Source organism: Schistocerca serialis, chromosome 4 (assembly GCF_023864345.2).
Source record: "Schistocerca serialis cubense isolate TAMUIC-IGC-003099 chromosome 4, iqSchSeri2.2, whole genome shotgun sequence".
NCBI classification, from domain to species: Eukaryota; Metazoa; Arthropoda; class Insecta; order Orthoptera; family Acrididae; genus Schistocerca; species Schistocerca serialis.
Genome location: NC_064641.1, coordinates 443,343,120 through 443,360,565, shown reverse-complemented (window position 1 = coordinate 443,360,565; position 17,446 = coordinate 443,343,120). Strand labels below are relative to the sequence as shown.

Below are 17,446 nucleotides of genomic sequence, written 5' to 3'. Positions count from 1 at the left end.
ACTCTGCAAATACTTGGCCCTGTTTACCAATGTCAGGTGCATCTGGATATTGCCTTTCACACTAGTCTTGTTGACAGTCTCCTCTCATAAAAAGGGAATACCCCTCTACAAATATGACGGATCCAACTCTTAGTTTCTTATACAATCGCCATTCGCTAATTCCCTGACCATCCCGTGTACCTGTCCTCTTGGCAGAAGACATCCACACATGGGCGGAATTGCTGCCTGGAATGCATCTCACTTTCCTGTGTCAGGAACTCTGTCTACACTCACTGGAATGCATCCCGTATTTTTCCTCCCACACCCTTTCCCCCTTGGATGGTGCCTAGACCACAGATGAGAAGCGACACATTCCAGGGCTCTAAAATTTCTGTGAGCCCCATAGTTTCCAGCATCTTGTACATGCCATCCTTGCAGAGTTCCAGGGTGCCACCATCTGCTACACTCGCAGTTCTAAGACAATAAGACAGCATACGCTTTCACGTCTCCTGTTGGCTTAGAACACTATTTATTGCTGTGATCATGTAGTGTGTTCACAGCAGAGCGTCTAGGCACTCACAGAGTACGCCATTTTTTTCACAGGCCTCCTTCCCCAGTGTTTCAATTTGTACCGACTCAATGAGCAGCCTCCAGGCTATCGACCGATGTTACGCTCGTCACTCTTTGGGGCCACGCCGCCTGCTCAGTTGTCTTTTTCTGGGTCCCAAGTCACGTGGGCATCCCAGGGAATGAAACGGCTGACTCTTTGGCTAGGGGAGCAGATACTTACTCCCCATTCCTCTCATGATTCCGGATGTGGATACGCGGATCTACGTCAAATCTGTCTTTGCCACAAAGTGGAATGACATCTGGTGCACTACTGCCCTCAGTAATAATACAGCACAATCTGCAGTTTGGCTCTGTTCATGTCGATCCTCTCAGAAGGATTCCACTGTTTTATGCTGCCTACCCACTGGTCATACAAGGCTCACCCAGTGTTTCGAACTTTATTACGAAAAACACTGCTTTCTAATTACTCATCTACGAAGCGCTCTTTAAAGTTATTCCAGGGAAATACTAAAATCGTGGCACCGAATTACCACTTGCACAAGTGAGAGGTGTCCATTGTCTTTGGCAATGGCAACTCTCATTTATATTTCTAACAATGTAACAATACTTAATACGACTGATCATCATGTTCTTCTGAGAACACAAGTTTGATCGAAATAATATCATTTCTTGATCGTAATACTATCATTTAATTTATTGATTGGCTACTCCATGGAGTATTCTGTGTACCACGACCAGATAATGGATATAATTGGGAGGAGAAACAGCATTGGTCGTATTTTTTTGTTTTATTATCCGCAAAATCGATTTTCGGTCACTTAGTGACCAACCTCAGTGCTGTAATATACAATTAAAATTGGTAGGCACTGGTATCAATAAGTTTAGAGCGAGTTGATGTGATCGCTCTAAGCTTATTGATACCAGTGCCTACCAATTTTAATTGTATATTACAGCGCTGAGGTTGGTCACTAAGTGACCGAAAATCGATTTTGCTGATAATAAAACAATAAAATACGACCAATGCTGTTTCTCCTCCAATTATATCATTTAATTTACTTAGCACAGACATACTGTCGGTGTCTGCAGACCAACACCAAGTTATAAAAGAATGACCAGTGGAATCTAAATGTTTTTATTGATTGAATATGTTGAGAATGCCCACTGTAGGAAGGTTGGATAGTCTGCAAAACTTACGTTTCAGTCTTTGGGAGGAAAAGCGCGAGATCTTTCCCATTGTGTAGAGGAGAGGTTTGACCGGCAACTTTAAACTGGGGAAATAATTCTGAGCTGATGACTGGCTGGGAGCCCCCCCCCCCCCCCCCCCACCGCGCGCGTTCAGGCGAGCAGAACGGTAGCGTGGGTCCGAGTCGTGGACTGCTGCTGAAGACTTGGACGAGAGAGGATGCTTTTCTGAGATGGGTCGGGCCATGCTCGATTTACGAGTGGGAAATGTGCTATGTTTATGATTAATGGTTTCGCATTAGGTGAACAACCTTTTTTTGCAGCTAGGCGTAAAGTAATATTAATATTTTGGGGGAACGAAATTTATTTAGGTAGGTAATGTTCAGTAGAAGGTGCTGTAAAATTGTTGCTTTCCTTTGTGATAGTAATTTGCAACTTTGGGGTTTTATAACAATTTCACGGAGAATAATTTAATCTAATTTGTTTGAGCAAGCAAGTTTATTAGGAAAAATGAAATATTTAAGTGCGGGTGGCAATTTATTTAGTTTTACCCCTGGCACCCACCACGTGGGGCTGATCAAGAATTTTATAACTAGTGGACACAAGTGCTAGGGACCCATAGCATGCAAGTAGGAAGTGTGCTATTACACGAAATATGCGTGTGAAATTAATTACTGTTATAAATTTTCAGTTTTCTTACATATCTGCAACCTTGAAAGATTTAGTAACGTGGATCCTTTGCTAAGGACGCGTGGTATCTCGTGTGAAAGCGTGTATCGAATTTTAGCAAACCAAGTGAAGATAATGCTTACTTATTCATGTTTATTGGAATGTAGGGTCACTTGGGGAGATTTCCTCAATAATTAAAATAGCTAAGCGGGGAAAGAGATTATTAAACGTAGACATGAAATTTGGCTGCAACAAAGTAAGTAGTTCATCTTGAATGTGTGTATTTTGTCTGTGTAATTTTGGAAGCGTTTTCATATTTCAATGGATGAATTTGTGTCGGGAGTTGGCAGCAGTACAATAGTGGCTATTAAAGTGAATGATCAAGTACGCGCGGAAGTTATATATAATAATTTTGGTTTTCGGTAGAATAATTTTGAGTAGAGTTACTGTATGGTGAATATCGGAACTGCTAATGGCTCGATTCTTACGTTTCTCCTGTGCATATGTTGGTGCTTTAATTGTGGGTGCATATTGATTAATGGATACAGTTGTGGACTATCCTTTTCTTCCGATCCAAAAGGGGGCACTTGTGGTAATAAGAGATAGCAGTCCGTAGGAGACCATAGTTTTAGTAAAAAGTCAGATGCGTTAACGGTAAATGAAGATACCAAGTCAGATGCGTTAAATTTTACATTGTTAATAGGAAAGTCAGATCAGTGTAAATTACATCGTGGAATCTGATGCAAATTTCAAGTTGTGTAAAGACCAGCCGCCTTAATAATTGTTTCAAGAAGTGAGTGTTTTTGTTATTATAATAATCTTAAATGGTTAATGAATAAACCAATTTGTCCTAAAAAAATTCAAATTTGAGTCGGAACATTCTCTGTATAAGAATAGACAAACCTTTCATTATTTTGTTTTATTATCAGTAAAAGAAAGAAATTTTATTTAATAATTTTACTAAATGTATGAATGTCAATCATTGGGCCAAGCAGAATTGACATAGCTTTCAAGTTAGGGCATTTATACAAAGGTCCTACAAATAAATCCGTTGCGCATAGTGTAAAACTGGAGCAGTAGAGGGTACCTTGCACAAGTAGTAAGAGCCAATGTCACTGTTGTGCCTTTCTCTCCAGAAATGGCAGCTCCAACCAGTTTAGTGCTTTTGTTGCAATAATCTTTCATTTTTTTATGCTGTTGTCACAACATTGTCATCCACTCATATAGACGTCTTGATATTAGAATTTCAGTTTATCATAAACACCGGAAAGGTTATTCAATTTTATGTGCATGTTGTGTGTTACATATGGCGCACATAGGCGATGATTTTCAGCTCTTCATAAACCCTGATAGACACTTATTTGATGCATTTAATTTTCATTCTAACCATATGGAATTTTTATTTGATGACTGGTGGCATACTGATAGGCTAATTTCCTTACACATGTCAAATAGTCCATAAAATAGGTCTGAGACACCTTCGATACAATCTTCAAGCGCCGGTTCTTGTTCACTTGGCGGGACCTTACGAGATATGTCACATCCAGCATTAGGCCCAACCAGATTCTCGACATATATTGAGAACTATATATCTCATTTACATCTCCATTAATTGACAGCAAGACACTCCATAAACAACATATTTAACATTTTATGTACTGGTTCATTGTGTTTGTTGTGGATGATAGCAATAACTTTGAAAATTAATTCACGTTAAAAGAGTCAGTTTATTCATACATGCTATAAATATGGATTTATGCATACATGTTAGTTCCACATCTCCTCCTAAACCACTGGGTCGATTCCAACAAACGCTGGTGCACTTATCACTTGTCGTATACAAAGAAACATTATGGGAGTAAGAACAAGCTACCTTTCAAAGGGTTGGGTGTTGGGGAGAAAGAGAAGCGTAGCTCACAACGCACAAATAGGCAGACTATATTCATCCAATATGTTAAAACAAGAGCATTTAGTGACCTGCTAAAAACTTTACACATAATTTTCACGCTAAGCCCCCTCTCCCCGCCCACCCCCCGACAAAGAAAGGGAAAAAAGTTCATTGTTAGCTACATTTTCCTTGTTTATGCAGTAAAATAACCGGATCAGGCATGACGTTTTAATTTATTCATTCCTTATTGCCAGCTCTATTCGCAACACATTTCAGGGACAGTATCCACATATACCCCTCGAAGGACATGTAAAAATTATATCATTGTATGCCACATAGTTCAGCAAATATTACGCCATACACAATGAGCTGCGTGAAAACAAAACTGCAGGGAGAAATTCGCTAGAGATTGAGATAAGGCATGTGTGCAAATAAGAATGAAATCTGTTAAATATACAAGAAATGTATGTGACGTGCGTATGGAGGTACTGGCCCCAGTTGAAAGGTCCTCTAAAACGTCAGGACCGGTTCAAAGAAATTTGATATGCTTGTTACTTACTACCTGGAATGGAACACTTTGGGGGCAAAATGGACAGTGAAAGTGGAAAGGGAGGAAATGGAAAGGGAGCAAGAGGAGATGGAGAGAGAGAGGTGGAGGAGATAGGGAGGGTGAGAAGGAGGTAGAGGGGCAGGAGAAAATTGACCTAGTAGGCGAGGATGAGATAGAGGGAAGCAGCAAATGGAAATGGACAGGAAGTGGGAAGATGGACATGGGGGGAGGGGGGGGGGAAGCAGGTGGACAGGGTAGAGGAGCACATCGGAGGAGAGAGAGACAGGAGGAAATGGTGTGGTGCGTTGTGGGAGGTGGTCAGAGAAAGGGGAGAGGAGAAGGACAGAGGGAGGGGAAGAAGGAGATGGATAGAGAGAGGGGGAAGAACGAGATGGACTAATAGGAAATTGGAACAAATACATGTCCGGGCAACCCCGGATAATTAGCTAGTGTTACATAAAATAACGCTTCTTTGCATAATCAAACTGTAGACTTCCGTGTTGTTATAAATTAACTACCAACAGAATCAGTTTCCGTTTTTGAGCAAAATCAATGTAACGTCATGAAAATTATTCCATATTTATTAGCGGCCTTCTTCAGTGGAGAACAAGCCGTTACTGAATGTCGCACTCGCGAACCCTGTCAGGTCCAAAACAACACAAAGGGAACTCCATTAACAGGCATTTGCAGGGCAACCTGAAATTCTAAAACCAGCCATCAGTGATGCAAGGGTGGTGTCAAAGCCATAAAACACTAACTATGGAGCAGTGGTCCGATGAATCTTGTTTCACACTGTTCCCAGCTTCTAGTCCAGTTAACGTCACAACAGTGAAACATGATGAGGGTTCGGTGATGATTGGGTAGCCATATCGTGGTAGTCCATGGAGCTGAGGGTCACTCTGTAGGGTCGCATTACTGTAAAAGATTATGTGACCATTTCGGCTAATCAGGTTTATCCCACGCTGCAAAATTTGTTCCCCAGCGGTGATACTGTGTTCCAAAAAGATAAGGCTGTTTACATAACTCGTGTGTTTCGGGGCAGGTCTTGGGAGCACGATGATGAAATATCGCTTCTCCCCTGGTGACCACAGTCACCAGATTTAAACATTATTGATGCTTTGTAATCTAATTTGGAGAAGAGATTGCTTGACCACCATGCACCTCCACTATAGTTACCTGAACTTGTCATTAATTTGAAGGACGACTGGAAGTTGTTTCGAATGCCAACAGGTTTGCTGCAGCTTACTGGGCATGGTATGCTGTTATATTTTTGGTTCTTCCATATCTTTCTCAAGCCCTGTGTTACTCCAGAGTATGTAGCTACGAAACGGCACTACAAGATAACATGAAGAGTCATAGAACGCTATCTAATCAGAGCGCGGAGTCTTCGACCCTTGAATGACCCGCATAAGCTCTTTGTGTCCTTGGGTAACGAAGTGTACCAATTAGTTACGTACTAAATTCTCGGAGAGCCAAGTGCACCGGCCGGGCTCAGAAGCCAATGTCCTCGTTTATTTCGCCCTTTCCGCAGATACGCTTCCGGATCGATGGCCATAGTGCGGTCGTTTGATATGTCTGCTTGATTAACGAGTCACCTGCTGCCACACGGTGTACGTCTTTGCCACCACCGCTTCTCATTCGTAGAATACTAGCACTAATTAGTGCTGCTTGACGCTTATCAGCTCTCTCCCTCCCTGTAGTCTACATCTGCAAACCACGTTGAGAACATGGCAGATTACATTTAGAATGGTCTCACAAGTTAAGATTTTTTCCCTTTCCTGTGGCGTGCGGAGTGCGGGAAGAGTGTTTACGCATGTTTGTGTGTGTTAAAACTAAATCTACTTGGGTAATGTGTAGGGGACAGAACAATATATCTAGGTTCTTCACTTAATACTGGTTCTTGAAACTTTTTAAGTAGGTTTTAGTGAGATAATTAGTATCCATACTCGAGATTCAGATTTTTCAACATTTCTCTTGACGCTCTTCTGTGTTTTCTCGAGGAATTGAACTTGTGTGAATCAAACGGGTTTGTAGCTGAGTGAGTTCGTCAAAACGTTGCAATGTTTCGATGAGAGTCATTTCCATGAACGTCTGGCGAAGTTTCGAGCCGACAATTTATTCATCCTTACGCAGGCTCTGTAGCGCAGCTGCCATGTCTGGCGAGTTCGTTCAGACTCTACCTCGCGTGCCGTAATGATTTCTCTCACCTGAGAGCGGTCACAGCATACTGTGATCAGTAATGGGTCCCAAGAGTAACTTAGTTGGTGCTTACCATCTCTGTCTGCGCGGTCATCATTTGTGCCAATTTAGACAGCCTCCTTTATTACTATGTCCCATAAGCCACTGGTCCTATGCCGCACTCTCGTCCATGCGAGATCAAACGTACAACTGTCTTCCGAGCTGAGCTCAGCGACAGCCGGCGAATGTACTTGCCATTCTGCGGGCGCCGCTGCTGAACTCAGTCCCACTGGATACTGAGCTAAACGTACTAGAACTTTAAACTCATTCGATGGTCGGAAGACTATTTTAAACTTCAAATTTCTGAAGGTTCTTTGCGATCTTTTGGGATGGCAATCTCACACATGGCAGAAATGTCCGTCGCTTGTCCTATTCAAATCGTTTAAATGGCTCTGAGCACTATGGGACTTAACTTCTAAGGTCATTAGTCCCCTAGAACTTAGAACTACTTAAACCTAACTAACCTAAGGACATCACACACATCCATGCCCGAGGCAGGATTCGAACCTGCGACCGTAGCGGTCGCGCGGTTTCAGACTGTAGCGCCTTTAACCGCTTGGCCACCCCGGCCGGCGCTTGTCCTATTCCTGAGTTGTTTCGGAGCTGCATGTTGCATGTAACGCCCTCGTAATTTTTGAGTCACTGAATCCCGTCTTGGATTTATACGCTCGGACAGTTTGACAGACCCGCTTTCCTTGTCTCTTATGGTCCGAGCCCTTTGAGCAAGAGTCTTTTGAACAATGTTGTGTTGGGCTACGTGCAAGGTTTTCGTGTACACGGGGCGACCTAACTTGGTATCTTGCTTTTTCCATCCCAATTGTTCCGGAATAGGTGACCGTACTGCGTTGCAACGTCTTCCCGATATTTCGCCTGAGGATTATGGGAGTAATACGCATCGAAACGCACCGTTTTGGCGAACTCACTCTGCTGGAAACCCGAGAGTCTTACATTCGTAAACCTGTGACCATTTGTGCCGCCCTTCTTCCCATACACTGAGTATCCCTTGTCACTTCTATTTTGCACCTCTCACACATTTTTCAGGAAAATTGTACAATGTGAGATACTAGTATTAGTAAGAAACCTCCTTTGTAGACTGAATTTTCCCGGTATCCCGCAACTGAACCGAAGTCACCCACTCATCTAACCAAGAACTGAACCCATGTGATGATTTCCAAACTGTAACACCCAGCTATTTATGTGAGTCCACTGATTTTCGATGTGACTTACATTATCAGTCTATTAATGATAGTTAATAACTGGGCCAAAAATTTCAAGGCAGCCGGTATATATTTTCTGTAACAAAACAGTGGAATTCTGTATTCATTATTGTATTTTTCTTTACCTTAAGGAACGTTTTCATTTTTCTAAAAGCCACGGTCATTCTAATAATTATTTTATGTGGAAAATCAGATACACTATGTTCGTGTAAATTGTAGCAGTTGTATCTGTAAATGCAGAGCTGTAACTTTAAAATCATCTAATTTAGAATAACAGCTGCGAAACAGTTTGTTCTACGCCGGAAAAGAGAAAATAGGAAAAACCTCTAAATGGTACCAGTTTTCTCTTTCATTAAAGAAGCAGTATCTCAATTGTTACAGCAAGATACAGGATGGGGCAAATAAAAGTGTCCGGAGGACAGAGTTCCAGGGTACAGACAAGCACAGCAGCGGATAGGAAATTCAGCACTGACTATAGCAATGGTGAAAGTGACCAGCAGTCATCGCTTGGAAATTTCGGGCCCTAGTCAGCAACTTGTGAAGCGGACCGAAGCAGGACTGCTGTAATTACTGCGGTCTCATCCGAAATGCTCTGTTACAATTATTCAAGACTATGGGGATTGTTGTGATGCACCTTAGACTTGGGGCTCCTCACATAAAGTAATCGCACAATGGTAGATAAGGTGACCTGGGTGGCCAAATATGGTCGCGACAAGACTGACACCTGCTATCAACTATTGTCAGGTGTGAAGATTGTGTAAATTTTCTCCAAGGTTCAGCAGACTGTATGAGCAGTTTCTCCATCCTGTTGGGAGCAACTGTAGGCCTCTTCCTCCTCTGTTAATACTGCCAAAAAATCCGGAACACTATTATTTGCTTCTCCCAATAATTCGATTTAAAGATAAGAGATTGTCAGATCTTTGAAATAGTCTCATAGCACCTACGATAACTCAGTTCCTGCTAGGTAGCCTGCTTTTAATAGTCCAACAAATCATAACTAAATTCGAAATAGCCGGCTGTTGTGTCCGAGCGGTTCCCCGCTTCAGTCCGGAAACGCGCTGCTGCTACGATCGCAGGTTCGAGTCCTGCCTAGGGCATAGATGTGTGTGATGTCCTTAGGATAGTTAGGTTTAAGTAGTTCTAATTCTAGCAGACTGATGACCTCAGATGTTAAGTCTCATAGTGCTCAGAGCCATTTGAACCATTTTTAAATTCGAACTCTACTCTCCAAAGTACAGATTTCTCCCAAATAAAATGTTTATTCAGGCAAACGTGATAGGTTTTAACAATTCTGGAAGTACCCTAGTTTACATATAAATGTATATCCAGTTCATTGTTTCTGAAGTGTGGTAAACGGTGTTTCTGTTTAGAAACAATAATGTGGTACGCAACTAGGAGCCAAACATAACAATGCGTACCCATTCACGAAAATATAGGTACACTAAATCTCAGTGACACACATACACTTAACGTGAAACGAAATAAAAATCATTGCCTAGACCATAAATAAAAATCTTTTTATAAAGTACATTTTTATATAATCACGTTAAAATATTCATTTCTTTAAGGCCCATTACCAGCATGTTCTTTGCATGATTAAAGTGGTGTTTCTCCAAAATTGTTATATTACTTACAAAACATTATTTTCTGCACTTCATGTCTTCTTTCTTTATTGTGATTTAATTGATGAACTCGTTATCTCCATATATAGTCTTCACAAACCAAGTTTTCTGATTTCTTAGTCGTTATGGAAATTCACAAAAAAACCTTTTCACCAGAAACTTGGCTTTAAGCTTTTGTTCAATGCCAGATCGATTTCAAAATATGAGAAGCCCCTTTTTTATCTACTTCCATTTGACTGTGGGAATCTAAGCTCATAAGATTGAACATGAACTAAATAAATATTTAAGACAAGGGGGCATTTGGAATGATTTTTATCGTATTCCATTTATTTAATCATTCTCACAGTTTAACGTTCTTAAAAAAGAAACGAACCTAGCTTTTAAAACGGGTCTTACATGTCTTTTTTTATTTTTGCGTGTTTCCTTTAGTTTTATCATGCTGTAGAGTACATTTTTAAAACCTGATGCTCTTTATTGTAATAGTTGAATAACAATTGTAAATATGGCTCTAATATCGACAGTAAATTCCAGTGCCTGTTAATCAAGTCACTGGAGACATCTACATAAAACCAATTTACCACGTGGTAAGAAAGATTTTGGGATATATCCCATGCTAAAACAGCAAATTACCGACTTGCCACATTTACATAATGAAATTATCGCCAGAGTAATCACCTTAAGGGTATAATAGGAATAAAATCACATTGCTCCGCCCTTTTTTATTTACGTCATTTACGGTTAACTGCTAATACCATCATTCACACAATGAATAAATTACATAATGTGCTGAAATTGACTGCCATCAACCTCAATGCAAGCATGATATTGACGAGAAGGAATCTGACGCACGCTGACAAATATATCGGGTGTGTTTCGAATTACATCACAGTCAGCTGCAATACTGGCAACAAGGAAATACAGCACTGAGACTCCCCGTTGCAGACATCCACGCTGAAGTGAGGCGGTGTATGGCCGAGCTGTTCTAGGCTCTTCAGTCCGTAACTGCGCTGTTGCTACGGTCGCAGGTTCGAATCCTGCCTCGTGCATGGATGTGTGTGATGTCCTTAGGTTAGTTATTTTTAAGTAGTTCTAAGTCTAGGGGACCGATGACCTCAGATGTTAAGTCCCATAGTGCTTAGAGCCATTTGAACCATTCTGAGGCGGTGTACCGTCGTGTCGTATCTACATCCTCGCACTAACGGGCAAGGTTATATTCTGAAACTCAGGTAGAACTCTTTGCACGAATCTCAAGTACAGGTGGTCATTCAGACGTCCAGGTAGAAGATATGACCCAATGAGATTGTCGCCTATAGTGCCGGCCCAGATATCCACAGTAAAACCAACTTGATGGTGTGATTCTACTACAACGTGAGGCTATTCCTCATCCCACACATGGCTATGCTTGCTGTTCGAGATACCATCATGATCAAATGAGGCCTTGTCAGAGAACAGCACGATTTGGAGAAAATATGGTCGATAAGTCTATTGTTGGAGGAATCACTGACACAATGCGACCTTATGTGCAAATTCAGTCACAACCACTGCACGGACTCTTCGTGGGAGATATGGGTGTAACTGTTATTCGTGAAGGTCCCTGGTTCCTTCCTTCCAGTGAACAAGTCTCCCGCATTCGTCGATCGAGAGAAATAAACACACGTCGTGACGGATGGTACCTGTTAGAAGATCGTTCCACGTATATCCTTTCAGCAGCAAGAGCATTGCACCCCAAACACAAGGTGCATGTCAGTGAGTTCTGCGAAACTGTACCGGTACTGCTCCATTGTATTACATTTTACGTCTCTGAATAGCACTTAGTAATAAATGGGCTTGTCGTTGATTCATAGCACATTCTGTCATGGAACAACATAAGTACGATACAACAGACCTACCTTACGGACAAGTAAAGTAACCAGAACCTGTATCATGACATCCTAGTAATCAGACTCGTACTCCTTGTTTCCTTGCAGGAAATAAAGAATGCACATTTAAATAAACAGCACAGTACGTGTAAATCTTTACCCATGTTAGTTGTACAAAAGCTGGAATACCGTAATGCTAGACAAAGCGGTAGACAAGTTTACTTCCATATCTCCTTAAGATTGCTTCTCCGAGCGTAGGTTCCGAACCTCAAATTGTACAGTGGAGCATTCTCTATGTCCTGTTCGGTAATTTTCACATCTGTCAACACCTGCTTTCTTTGGGATTGGAATTATTATATTCTTCTTGAAGTCTGAGGGTATTTCGCCTATTTCATACATCTTGCTCACCAGATGGTAGAGTTTTGTCAGGACTGGCTCTCCCAAGGCCGTCAGTAGTTACAATGGAATGTTGTCTACTCCGGGGGCCTTGTTTCGACTCAGGTCTTTCAGTGCTCTGTCAAGCTCTTCACGCAGTATCACATCTCCCATTTCATCTTCATCTACATCCTCTTCCATTTCCATAATATTGTCCTCAAGTACATCGCCCTTGTATAGACCCTCTATATACTCCTTCCACCTTTCTGCTTTCCCTTCTTTGCTTAGAACTGGGTTTCCATCTGAGCTCTTGATATTCATACAAGTCGTTCTCTTATCTCCAAAGGTATCTTTAATTTTCCTGTAGGCAGTATCTATCTTACCCCTAGTGAGATAGGCCTCTACATCCTTACATTTGTCCTCTAGCCATCCCTGCTTAGCCATTTTGCACTTCCTGTCGATCTCATTTTTGAGACGTTTGTATTCCTTTTTGCCTGCTTCATTTACTGCATTTTTATATTTTCTCCTTTCATCAATTAAATTCAATATTTCTTCTGTTACCCAAGGATTTCTACTAGCCCTCGTCGTTTTACCTAATTGATCCTCTGCTGCCTTCGTTACTTCATCCCTCAAATCTACCCATTCTTCTTCTACTGTATTTCTTTCCCCCATTCCTGTCAATTGTTCCCTTACGCTCTCCCTGAAACTCTCTACAACCTCTGGTTCTTTCAGTTTATCCAGGTCCCATATCCTAAACTTCCCAACTTTTTGCACTTTCTTCAGTTTTAGTCTACAGGTCATAACCAATAGATTGTGGTCAGAGTCCCCATCTGCTCCTGAAAATGTATTGCAATTTAAAACCTGGTTCCTAAATCTCTGTCCTACCATTATATAATCTATCTGATACCTTTTAGTATCTCCAGGGTTTTTCCATTTATTCAACCTTCTTTCATGATTCTTAAACCAAGTGTTAGCTATGATTATGTTGTGCTCTGTGCAAAATTCTACCAGGCGGCTTCCTCTTTCATTTCTTAGCCCCAATCCATATTCACCTACTATGTTTCCTTCTCGCCCTTTTCCTACACTCGAATTCCAGTCACTCATGACTATTAAATTTTCGTCTCCCTTCACAATCTGAATAATTTATTTTATTTCATCATACATTTCTTCAATTTCTTCGTCATCTGCAGAGCTAGTTGGCATATAAACTTGTACTACTGTAGTAGGTGTGGGCTTCGTATCCATCTTGGCCACAATAATGCGTTCACTATGCTGTTTGTAGTAGCTTACCCGCATTCCTATTTTCCTATTCATTTTCAGGAACGTTATTGTACACATTCCATTGCATCAGAGATGCTGCTTTATGACTGGTTGCGTTGTCATGATGATAAAGACATTCATCAATTACGAACTGTTCAGCTATTGCACGCAGTACACAATGCTGCCAAATGTATTCATGTCCTTCTGCAACTAGCGTCCTCTTAAACGAAATAAGGCGACTACATCTTAACCAAGACAAACATCCTCACAGTGTAACACTGCCTCCACCATACCTCACTGTTGGCACTACACATGGTTGCAGGTAATGTTCTCCAGGCATTCATCAAACCCAAACCCATCCATCGAATTGCCTCAGAATATACTGTGATTTGTCACTCCAAGTCAGTTGATTCGAGTCATCCACTATCCAGTGTCGGCGTTCTTTAAAACCGCTTCAACCATCGCTTAATATTGACTACAGAAGAGTGTGACTTACGAGAAGAGGCACAACCGTTGTATCCCATTCTTTTTAACTGTCTATGTAGAATCTTTGTAGTAGCTAGATTGCTGGTAGCACTTCGTAACTGACTAGTGATTTCTTCCGCTGATCTCATTCCATTTTTTTTACAGCAACCACGGGCAATACTCGACCGTCCCTGTCAGTCAGTACATGAGGTCTTCAGCCGTGATTGATCTTGCGACAGACGACTTGGGTAGCTACATAAGGGTTGAAATGTACATCAGGGATTTGTTACTCAGGCGACATACAGTGAGTAGACCTCGTTCGACCCATTCAGCCGTTACTGATTCTCTACCGACAACACAAAACTCCCCATCTGGTATCGAGCGACGCGGGTTTCGAATCCGCGCCAGACAACATGGACCTCGATTACCACTAGAAGTCTCTGCAGCCGTCGCGCCGTAAGCCATGGCCGCGCGAGTTCCTGGCCGGCGTATAATGTGAGGACGCCACGGTGGAGCGCGTGGTCCCACCAGCAAATAGCGACGTACCCCATCCTGTATTTAAGCTCTTGCTTCTCGCTCAGCAAGGCACCCAGGCAATCATCGTAGGTCGTACCACTCGCTCCTTCCGGCTCCCGGATTTCTCCCTTACTGTCTGCATCCGTCCTTTCTGCCTCTCCTCCACCCTCACCTACCTTGGCGTCACCATTGACCGTCACCTCACCTGGATCCCTCATCTCCACTCCATCCAATCCAAAGCCCACAACTGCCTCCGACTCCTCAAACTACTTTCTGGCCGGACTTGGAGGTTGCACCCCTCTACCGTCCTCCACACCTACAAATCCTTAATCCGTCCCATCCTCTGTTATGCCAGACCCGCTTGGATCTCTGCCGCCCCCCCCCCCCCCCACCACTTCTATAGGTCCCTACAGATCCTTGAGCGTCATGCACTCCGCCTCGCCTTCCGTATACGCCTCCTGTCCCCCACACGGATCCTCTATGACCTCATTCCTTTCCCCCATCTGCTCCTATTCCTCAAACATATCCGCATACTCTACACATCCCGCCGCCTTGATCCCCCTCACCACCTGGTTGCTCCTCTCCCATCCTTGCCCCCTGCCACGCCATCACTGTTGTGTCCCCCCTACTCTCCATCTCTACACCCTTCCCCTCCTTTCCCAAGGTTGCTTCCATCAACTCCCCCTCCTGGATGATGCCCTCTCTGCATCTACCCCTCCTATCAACTCTGATCCTCCCCCCCTCCTTTCCTTGGTCCTTTCCCTGGGCTCCCTCTTCCCCTCCCTTCCATCCTGCTTTCTCCCTGCCAATCCTCTCCATACCTCCCTTCTCCCCCCCCCCCCCACTGAGTCCTTTTGTATTCCCCTCCTCTACCTTCCCCACACCCTGTCACGTCTGCCCAGCACCTCCCACCCTTTTTATGGGTCCCCATCCTCCATCGGCTCCTTTCACCCCTCTCCCCCTTCGCTTTTCCTCTCCTTCCACCCCTCTTTTTAATTTTCCCATCATCTGTCCAGTTTCCCCGTACCTGCTCTCGGCTGTGGTATGTCACATTCGCCAATATTTTAGTGCAGTTTTCCAGTGAATGTTCAGTGTTGTTCGTCTTTCTACTGTTGCGAACAGAAACTGTACTGTCGCTGGGTGTGAATTTTATGTCTTTTGTGAACAGAAACCAGACTGTCGCCGTGTTTTTAATTGTCTGTCTATTATTTTACCTGTCTGCTTCGTGTGTACTTTATTAACATCATGATCCCTTTGTTCTATGTTTTCAGTTCCACGATTTATTCGCCATGTTACTATTTAAGTCTCCGATTTTATCGCCTGTTTTTATTATTTATTCTCTTCATCTTTTTAAAACAAAGTCTGTAGGCTGAAGAGCGGCATACTAAGCTGCTGCCAGCCCGCCCCCTTTCGGGGGGATCGAAATTCAATAAAGGAAAAAAAAAAAAAAAACTCAGCAAGGCAGTCTGATATTCGCGTGAGTCTGTCGACATCTCGCCTGCAGACAACGTGTTTGCTTTATTTTGTTTCTGTGTACGAGTGGACGTTGTGGATTCGTGAGGTTGTCGCTTGTGGCGCTGTAGCTTCTTGTGTGTTGTTCGTAAAGTCTAGCTCGGTCGTCCGTCATTGTCCGTGCCCGTCCTTTCCCATTCGTTTGTTTGTTCCCGGCCCGCTCGCGTTTGGTCCCGCCTCGCTTCGTTGTTGGCAACCCCGCGACCGTTCTGGTCGCGGTTATAACACCCCGCCTCCTTTCATCTAGTAGTTCGTTCCACATTACGTAGGGTTGCTTCTAACGAGATAATGTACAACCTGCGATTGTGGGCATGATTCATACCCAGAACCAGCAATGGCGGGTAAATATTAATTACTTAATGCCAGCCACTCACGCTCCTTAGAACTTCAGAAATACCACACCTCGATATATGTGCTTGTTTTGGAAATATTGTGAATTACCTGTTTCCTGTCCTTGTCCTTTCTTTTCAACGATAAAAACTACGGGACGTTATGTATGGTTACAAATAGATACTTTTCTAACAAAATATTTTTCTTCTTTTTCAGAGCTACTTGAACCTGCGTGACATCACATATTCCACCTACGGCATCAGCACATTGGCAGCAGGTGGCAGCGGTACGTTTGGCGACTATCGATGCAGCGACAGCGAGTGCAGTTGCAGTTGCGCCACACATGTGCAGCAAGGAAAATGACTCTGCCGTGCAGTGAACAGTTGCAAACCTAGCTGCAGCTGCACTCATCATCATTGTCACCAGCGATAAACTTGAGCACGATGTTGCTCTAGTTCAGCAAACTGTAATAAATTATGGCACTGTGTGTTTGGTTTAGCCCTGTACTGTGACTTTCGGGTCCTGAGCTACACGTGAATATTACTAGCTGACTTAAAGAGATGCTGTTTACGGTGGAATGACTGTAGTAAATGTGTTTTGTCACACAGTGTTCAGTCACACAGCTATTAAGTCAACTAAGCAAGCCATTATTGGCCAAAGGGTTTAGTGTGTTGTGACAAAGTGGAACAACTGTTAGTGATGAACGAAGCAACACAAAAATTCAGCTAATTTTGCCGTCACACTACAGCTACATCCTGTGTCATCTAGTTAGCCAGCGATGGAGTGATCGTTAATACTGTCGAGAGTAGTATTCCATTTTCCCAATGTCGACTCTACTTCTCGTTTCTACGCTTCCGTCACCTTCATGATCGAGTGTTTCATATAGTTATATGATTATCCTTCGCTTTCATGCTAAATGCTTGTGACACACATTCGGTCTGACAGTGTTCATGTTGTGCATCTCAGGTTGTTCCAACGCTTGTACTGAGTTTTCTCTGTGTGTCTAAAATGACTATATGCTGTATTAGGTATAGCGGTATCGACTTTTTGAAGATTAGTGTATGAGCTCTAGGCTAGAATGCTGGCATTAGCAACTGAATAACGGTGAAGGCTGTGTTATGTTCCTGATATCAAATTTATCTTCTTGCCTCCTATGCCAATGACTTTCTCTCCAGTATTTAATATGCTTTTTATTGGAAATGGTGCGCTGCTAG

At 42.8% G+C, this 17,446-nt stretch overlaps 1 protein-coding gene across 1 annotated transcript in view; it reads left to right on the top strand.

Annotated features, from left to right (window-relative positions):
* LOC126475067 (prolactin-releasing peptide receptor-like) overlaps window positions 1–16,518 on the top strand; it is a 432,661-nt gene extending 416,143 nt beyond the window's left edge. The window contains exon 2 of the mRNA XM_050102628.1: window positions 16,449–16,518. The gene's annotated coding sequence lies outside the window, so the exon portion shown is untranslated. The remainder of the gene's footprint in view (window positions 1–16,448) is intronic.
* Window positions 16,519–17,446: the final 928 nt, after the last annotated feature.